At 40.6% G+C, this 8,468-nt stretch overlaps 1 pseudogene; it reads left to right on the top strand.

Moving 5' to 3' along the window:
* Positions 1-1,229: 1,229 nt before the first annotated feature.
* On the top strand, positions 1,230-8,139 carry LOC102857523 (annotated as a pseudogene).
* Positions 8,140-8,468: the final 329 nt, after the last annotated feature.

The raw sequence follows: 8,468 nt of genomic DNA, 5'->3' as shown, positions 1-8,468 counted from the left end.
CCAGGATAGAATTTGGATTTGTAGTTGATCTAGGATTTTTGCAATGATTTGATTGGATGAAAATATTTTGTATATGACAAAGACATAAATGTTAGCAGACCAATGGGTGGAGTATCATGGATCAAATTGTGTCCCCTAGACTAATAAGCAAGACTGACCATACACTTATAAATCAATGGTCCCTGGTAGCCCTGTTGGTAGTAATAGAATATTATCTTTATAGTGGGAGAAGATGGGCATCTCAGGCTGGAAGGAACTCAAAATATAATTGGGAAGAGCTGCCTCCTCACAGTAGAGTCTACCTAATGATGTGGAGCTTTTACCTAGTGCAGGATCTCCATTTCCTGATGTGGCATAATGAGAAGAAACAGCTGCAAACATCCATTGATAATTGGAAATTAGAATATATGAAGTATGACTCTAGGAAAATGGAAAGTTGCAATAAATGAAAGGAATATTCTAGATATTGTTTCTTTCTCCCATTGCTGTCAAGTCACATCCAACTCAGAGATGGCTCCTCCAGCAGATTTCCAAGGCACTGGAGGAGATTGCCTGTCTTGCAATATGCAGATGATACAACCTTGCTCGGTGAAAGTGAAGGGGTCTTGAAACACTAAAGAAGGTAAAAACACTACAGCCTTCAATCTGGATTAAATTATAACATCAAGAATATAAAAATTCTCACAACTGGACCTTTAGGCAACATCATGAGTAATGAAGAAAAAATTGCTACATTAAAAAAGAAGTTGTTAATTATTTTATTTTGCTTAGACCCACAATCAAGCACTCATAGTGAAAGAGGTCAAGAAACTCATTACCCTACTGCATTGGGCAAATCTGTTGTCTTCAAATCTTAAAGTGCTGACGAACAGGGAAGTTGGTTTAAAGACCAAGGTGCCTTGGTCTTGGTGCCTTGCCCAATCCTGAGTGTTTTGAATTGCTTTATATCTATGTGAAAGTAAGACAGTGAACAAGGAGGACCAAGGAAGAGTCGATGTCTTTGAATTGTGGTTTTGGCAGAGAACACTGAATATACTATAGAATTCCAAAGAACAATATACCTGTGTTGGAGAAAGAGCAGCCTTAGAGGCAAGTGTGGTAAGACATAGTCTCACGTACTTTTGGCATGTTGTCAAGAGGGTCCAGTCTTTGGAAAAGGACATCATGATAGGGAAAGTAAAGTCAGTCAGTAAAGGAGAGAAAGACCTTCAAGGAAATGGATTAGCATAATGACTGCCACAGTGAGTATACGCACGATGGCAGTTGTGAAAATGGCATCAAATAGGGCAAGGCTTGAACTGTTGTGGATAGTCGTCGTTGTTGGCAAAACTGATCCTCCAGTGGGTTTTCAGGGTTAGCAAATGACACAGGAAGAGATTGTCTTTCTTTGTCTCATGGAACAGCTGATAGATTCACACCATGTGTCTTTGTGTCAGCATCACAACTCCTTACCACCGTGATATAATTTGGAAATTGTGCAATGATCTATGTTGTTGCTGTGCTTGCCTTCAAATTGAGCACAACTCATAGTGACCCTGTGAAAAGAAGGCCTGAATCCCCTCTACAACTATTGACATTTATCATAGTTCATAGAGTTTCCAGAGGCATTGTATTTAGGAAGTGGATGTCACTCCTGCACAAGCCAAATAATTTAGAATTATTAAGGGTGGAATGCAAATCTCTTAACCTTATCTTTACCTTGATATGTAAAGGAAGTTTCTCTGGGGTGTGGCCTATATCACTTTCTATCTTATTAGACAGAAACCAACAACAACAGATAGAAAAGATAATTAATTCCAGTTAAGATAGGAGACTTCAAGAAAGGATTGTCAGTGCAGAAGTGCGTCCTTTCAACTGAGATCTGTGTATGAGGAAGCAACTTGACAATGGAGAAGGCCACGACATAAGGGGTCTCCAAGGAACGTCAGACTTAGTAATACTGAAGACAAGAAAGACCTACCTGTAGAACTGTAGAGGAAGAGGACCTTCCCTAGCACTGGGCTTATAGACTAAGGGTAAGTAAGGGTGGAGCCTGCTCAAGGCTGTAGCTTATAATACTTCACCAGGCTTGGGGACTGGAGTTTCCCTCCACCCTGGAAGACAGCTGGCTAACTGGTGAGATGGCTGGCGTCTCATGGATGACGGCTCGACTTGGTGGCAGTCAGGCAAGGGGAGTTTCTGGGGTCCTCTTTTTGCCCTTCAAAAGTGGGTGGGCTGCCCTGAGACTTAGACTAAAGGTATTTTAAAGGAACCTGCTTGAAGCTGTAGCTTAAAATCCTGTTTTTAATTGTTTTTAGTGAACATTCTTATAGGTCATATAGCCCTGGTCTGTCCACTTGCTGTGCAGAGGTAACTCATGGTTGCTGTGAAGCTGAACACTGTGACACTGATGAGTCAAATGTGATAATGGTTACCCATGGTGGATAGTGTTTAGTGGAGTTCCCTGATTAAAACAAGTTTGGAAGCAGGAGTGGCATCCACTTCTAGGTGCTCTGGAAACCCTATGAACCTGGAGAAAGGATGAAAGTTATTCAAGGTCTTTCATTCATCGGGTCGCTATGAGTCGCCTATGACTTGACGGCACTTAACAACAACAACAACAAGAAGTGTATTACCTAGCAAGCTGCAATGCTAATCAGAAGGCCAAACTTCTCTGGCAGTTCAAATCAACCAGTGGCTGCACAGGACAAAGATGGACAGTCTCCTCCAGTGTGGTTCACAGACTGGGAAATCGAAGGACCAGCTATAGTTGTAACTACCACCTTAGCAATGAGTTTGTTTTATACTGGAAGAGAATAAATTTGTTTGTTGAAACCATGACTTCTTTCTTTCCCTCAGTGCCCTCAAATCAGAACTGATTTATCACCAACCCTTCAGTGGGTTTCTGAGGGCTGTAAATCACACAAAAGGAGATTGCCCATCTTTTTCCCTCCGAGTCACTTGTGGAGTAGAGACACCAGAGAAGCACAACCTTTGGGTGAGTAGTGTGACTCTGTATGGACTAGACCACATCAAGTTGGAACCACATCAAGCCTACTCTCTGGATGGGTTTTCATAAGTAGTGCATTGCTCTGGAGGAGATTGCCCATCCTTCTCCTGGAGCAGATGGTGGATTCAAACCACATGCCTTCACGATTGCAGGCAGCATCTTGCCACTAGGCCACCAGAGTTCTCTAAGAACCACTACTATGTGCTGCTGTTGATTCGGAACCAACACATAGCTGAACCTTCAGTAGGTTCTCAGAGGCTACAAATTGCACCATAAGAGATTGTCCTTCATAGGTTATAATGTGCAGTTAAGACTAATAATACTTCATCGGGCTGTTGTTGTGTACCGTGAAGTCTCAGCCGAGGTAGTAAATCACATGTGAAGAGGACCCATTTAACTTTGTGGAGTGGTATATCTTTGGCTTGGCAGTGCAATTCCTTACCACTAAGTCCCCAGAGCTCTGGTCACAGACCTAGTAACTTTGATTTATATCTGAAGTCCAGAGAAGAGGGGTATCAATGGTTATGTATCAGATTCAGAGTGAGACCAGGGTGGGCTTGGTGCAGTCATCAGAAATTTGCTATTTTATTATACCATGCAGAATATAAAACTGCTCGGTAGGTAACACAAAATAGAAATTATTAATACATACTTGCTTATATATGTAGCTCTGGTCATGCTCACTAGCCTAGGCCAAGAAATTGGAACGATAGCTACCTGGCCAATTGACTGAAAGAGATCAATATTTGTTTCCATTGAAAAAACAATCCAACAGAATGTGGAAAATATCAAACAATATCATTAATATTACATGCAGGAAAAATCTTACTGAAGTTTATACAATAGTGGCTGGAACATTAAAAGGGAAATTCAAGAAAGTCAAGCTGGTTGTAGAAGAGGTTGTAGAATGAGGAATATCGTTGCTGATGTCAGGTGGATCTTTGCTGGAAGCAGAGAATACCAGAAGTTGTTTACTAGTGTTTTTTTGACTATGCAAAGGCTGTATGGATTATAACAATTAACAGGTGGATCATAACAAATTATGCATAACACTGAGAAGAATGGGAATCCCAGGAAATGTAAACGTGCTCATCAGAAACCTGTGCAAGAAGCAGTTGTACCAACAGAACAGAGAACTGCATAGTTTAAAATCAGGAAGGGTGTGCCTCCAGGTTGTACCCTTTCTCCATACCTATTTAATTTGTATGTTACACAAATCATTTGAGAACTATATAAAGAAGAGTGCAGCATCAGAATTGGAGGAAGATTCGTCAACAGCCTGCATTATGTGGATGATACAAGCTTGTGTGCAGAAAGTGAAGATTTGAAAGTCTTACTGAAGATGACCAAAGACTAGCTCAGCCCAACTGCTGCTACACAGGAAGAACGTTGTGGACTTTAATGTGAAGAAACCAGCAGCCGCTGTAAGCACTTTCCTCAGTTGAGCTGTCCAGTTCAAAGAAGGAAATCTTGGCCAGGTAGGTGAGACAGAAATGAATGCTCACTAAGAGCACCTGCTTATCAAAGTTAAATGTGCCATAAGGACAAAAAAAAAGGATGAAACAAATGGAAGTGCTATTGGGGCCAAATCAAAATGCCAGAATAGAAGAGTTTGTTTAGGAGAAACCGGATAGAAAATCCCCACGTCATATAAACAACCCATAACTTTTGGGATAGTATATGATTAGTGCAGGAACTAAGTTTGGTCTGGCATAGTTCTTGGTAATTAATAATTTTATTAAATGCGGAGAAACATAAAACCCAATTGGAACCCCAGACAGGGAACTGATTCAAACACCAACTTTAAATTTTCTCACTCTTTTAAGAAATTTCATAGAAAGTGATTATGAAACAATTACTAAAGAAAGGAAACTATTACAAAATAAGAAACTGGATGTGGATTCTGCAAACACCAGATTGAAAAAAAAAAAACAACCCAAACCCTTCAGGCACTAGATCTTCATCTAAATAAGAATAAAGAAAAATTAAAAGTGATTGCCAAGCAAAGATTACCAGACTTGAAGGAACCAACAGTACACATGCCCATCACCTCGACTGTCTGACTGTGCAGAAGTCCAGGTGACTCACTATGCACAACATAAGACATGGTTGTTGTTGTTATGTGCCATCAAGTCACTTGCGACTCACACCAACCCTATGTACAAGAGCCCTAAAAGCCGTTCTATCCTGTACCAACCTCGCTATCTCAAACACACTCATTCCCACCAATCCAGTCACAGAATCTATCCATCTCATTGAGGGTCTTCCTCTCCTGCGCCATCCCTCCACTCTGCCAAACATGATGTCCCTCTCCAAGGACCAATCCCTCCTTGCAACATGCCCAAAGTATGTCAGATGAAGCTTCAGAATCTTTGACTCCAAGGAGCATTCTGGCTTCACCCTCTCCTGGACAAACCTGTTTGTTCTCCTAGCAGTCCATGATATATTCAACACTCTTCTCCAGCACCACAGTTCAAAGGCATCAATACTCTTTCTATCATCCCTATGCCCTATCCAACTCTCCGGTGCATAGCACATAATTGCAAAGACTATAGCCCGGATCAGGCAACCTTAGTCTCCAGCCTGACGTCATTCCTCTTCAGTACTCTTGAGAGGTCCCTCACAGCTGATTTTCCCAGTGCAATTCTTCTCTTGATTTCCTGGCTGCTGTTACCAAGAGTGTTGACTGTGGAGCCAAGTAAACTAAAACTGTTAACTCTCTCAATCTTTTCACCATCCATACTGATGCTGCCAATTGGCCCAGTGGTGAAAATATTTGTTTTCTTGATGTTGAGCTTTGGTTTATATAGGAAGCTGCAATCCTTGACCTTCTGTAGCAAGTGCTTCAGGTCCTCCTCAGTTTCAGCAAGGAGGGTTGTGTCATCTGCATAACGCAGGTTGTTGATGACTCTTCCATGAATCCTGATGCCACACTCCTCCTCGTATAGCCCAACTTCTTGGATGATCTGTTCTGCAAATAGATTGAAAAGGTATGGAGATAGAATACATCCCTGATGGACCCCCTTCTTGATTTTGAACCATGCAGTGTCTCTGCTCTGTTCTGACGACTGCCTCTTGGTCCAAGAGTAGGTTTCTCATTAGCACAATCAAGTGTTCTGGAATTCCCATTCTTCTCAGAGTCAGCCATAGCTTGTTGTTATCCACACAGTCAAAAGCCTTTGCATTGTCAATGAAGCATAGATAGACATTCTTCTGGTATTCTTTGCTTTCTGCCAAGATCCATCTAACATTAGCTATAATATCCTTAGTACCACGACCTCTTCTAAATCCAGTCTGCACATCTGGCAGTTCTCTGTTGACATATTGCTCCAAAAGTCTTTGGATAATTTTCAGCAGAATCTTGCTTGCATGTGATAGTAATGATATTGTTCGATAATTTCCGCACTGTGTTGGGTCACCTTTCTTTGGAAACAAATATAGATCTTTTCCAGTCAGTTGGCCAGCTGGCTGTCCTCCAGATTTCTTGGCACAACTTAGTGAGTACATCCATGGCAGTGTCTGTTTGTTGAAATATGTCAATTGGTATGCCATCAATTCCTGGAGCCTTGTTTTTTGCCAATTCCTTCAGAGCAATTTGAACTTCCTCCTTCATCACCATAGGCTCTTGCTCATATGTTATTTCATTAACTTCTTTTGTGTCAGCCAATTCCTTCTGATACAGAGATTCTATGCACTCCTTCCATCTTCTCTTGATACTTCCTGGATCATTTAATATTCTACCCAAAGTGTCCTTAAGTATTGCCACCCGTCACTTGAATTTGTTTTTCAACTCCTTCAGCTTAAGAAATGCTGAAATGGAAATCCAAATTCTCTGTAAATGTTCATTAAAATTATTAAAAAAAGAAAAAAGAAATGTTAAAAAAAATAAATGCTGAGTGAGTTTGGCCCTTTTGATTTTGTGACTCCAGCTCTCTGCACATTTCATTACAGTATCTTGCTTTGTCGTCCTGAGCTGCCTTTTGACATTTTCTGTTCAGCTCTTTGATTTCTTGATTTCTTCCTTTAGCTTTTGCTTCTCGGCTCTCTAATGCAATATTCAGAGTCCCATCTGACATCCATCTTGGTCTGTTCTTTTTCAGCCTTTGTAATGATCTTTTGCTTTCTTCATGGATGATTTTCTTGATATCCTCCCAGAGCTCATTTGGCCTACGCTCATTGGTGCTCCAGGCCTCAAATCTGTTCCTGAGATGGTTTTGAAATTCTAGTGGGACACACTTAAGGTCAAATCTTGGTTCCCGTGGACTTGATTTAATTTTCCTCAATTTCAGCTTGAACTTGCATATGAGTAGTTGGTGGTCTGTCCCACAATCAGCACCTGACCTGGTTTTCACAGCTGATATTGAGCTTCTCCAGGGAGTCTTTCCACAAATGTAATCGATTTGATTCCTATGTATACCATCAGGTGAAATCCATGTGTATTGCCTGTGTTTATGTTTCTTATAAAAGGTATTTGCAATGAATAAATTATTGAATGTGCAGAACTCTATCATTCTATCTGCAGCCACATTTCTCTCACCGAGCCTGTGTTTTCCAGCTACTGATACTTCTTCCTCATTCTCAACTTTTGCATTCAAGTCGCCCATTATATCAATGCATCTTGGTTGCAATTTGATCAATTTCTGACTGCAAATGTTGGTAGAAATCTTCTATTTCCTCCTCTTTGGCTCTAGTTGTTGGTGCATATATTTGAATGATAGTGGTATTCACTGGACTTCCTTGTATGCGGATGGATATTATCCCGTCACTCACCACATTGCATTTCAGGATAGATCTAGAAAACCAGCTGGGAAGTTTTCCATCTAATTATCTTCATAACAACAATCAGTCTGCAGTATCATCTGGAACACCTGCTTCAACAATGTGATTGGTTGTTCAGCCAGGGTTTCAACAAGCAGTCTGATAATCACCTCTCCTTCCAAATTCCTTAAGGTAATTTCTGGCATCTAAAAGGTTCTCTATGGTTTTGATGCTGCAAACAATACTGAATTATTACTTTTATCACCTGCAGATGAAGGGTTACTGTGTTCATTGTCATCGGAATGGACTCTGACTGGTTCATGGGGGTCAGGGGAAATCAGAAGGGCAACGTGTCCGTTATCTACCTCATGTTGTTATTATGTACCATTTGAGTTAAACCTGACTCATCGCTGGCCTTCCAGTAGGTTTTCAGGGACAGTGAATCACACAGGATGAGATTGTCCAAGGAGACCCTGGTGGATTTGAATCAAGTGCCTTTTCATTACTAGTAAGCTTTTTCCTTTATGTAAAAGAGCTTTTATTTTAAATTAACCAGAAAAATTATGGATTATATCTCAATGTTAAGAAGAAAAAATCCTTACCACTGGACCAGTAAGCAACATAATGATAGATGAAAAAGATCAAAGTTATCAGTAATTTCATTTTACTTGGATTCACAATCAATATTCATGGCAACAACAGTCAAGAACTCAAAAGACAT

This window comes from Elephantulus edwardii, unplaced genomic scaffold (genome assembly GCF_000299155.1).
Source record: "Elephantulus edwardii isolate Elephantulus edwardi_28Jun2011 unplaced genomic scaffold, EleEdw1.0 scaffold00051, whole genome shotgun sequence".
NCBI classification, from domain to species: Eukaryota; Metazoa; Chordata; class Mammalia; order Macroscelidea; family Macroscelididae; genus Elephantulus; species Elephantulus edwardii.
The sequence above is the reverse complement of the archived record's forward strand: the minus strand, read 5'-3'. Positions and strand labels throughout refer to the sequence as shown.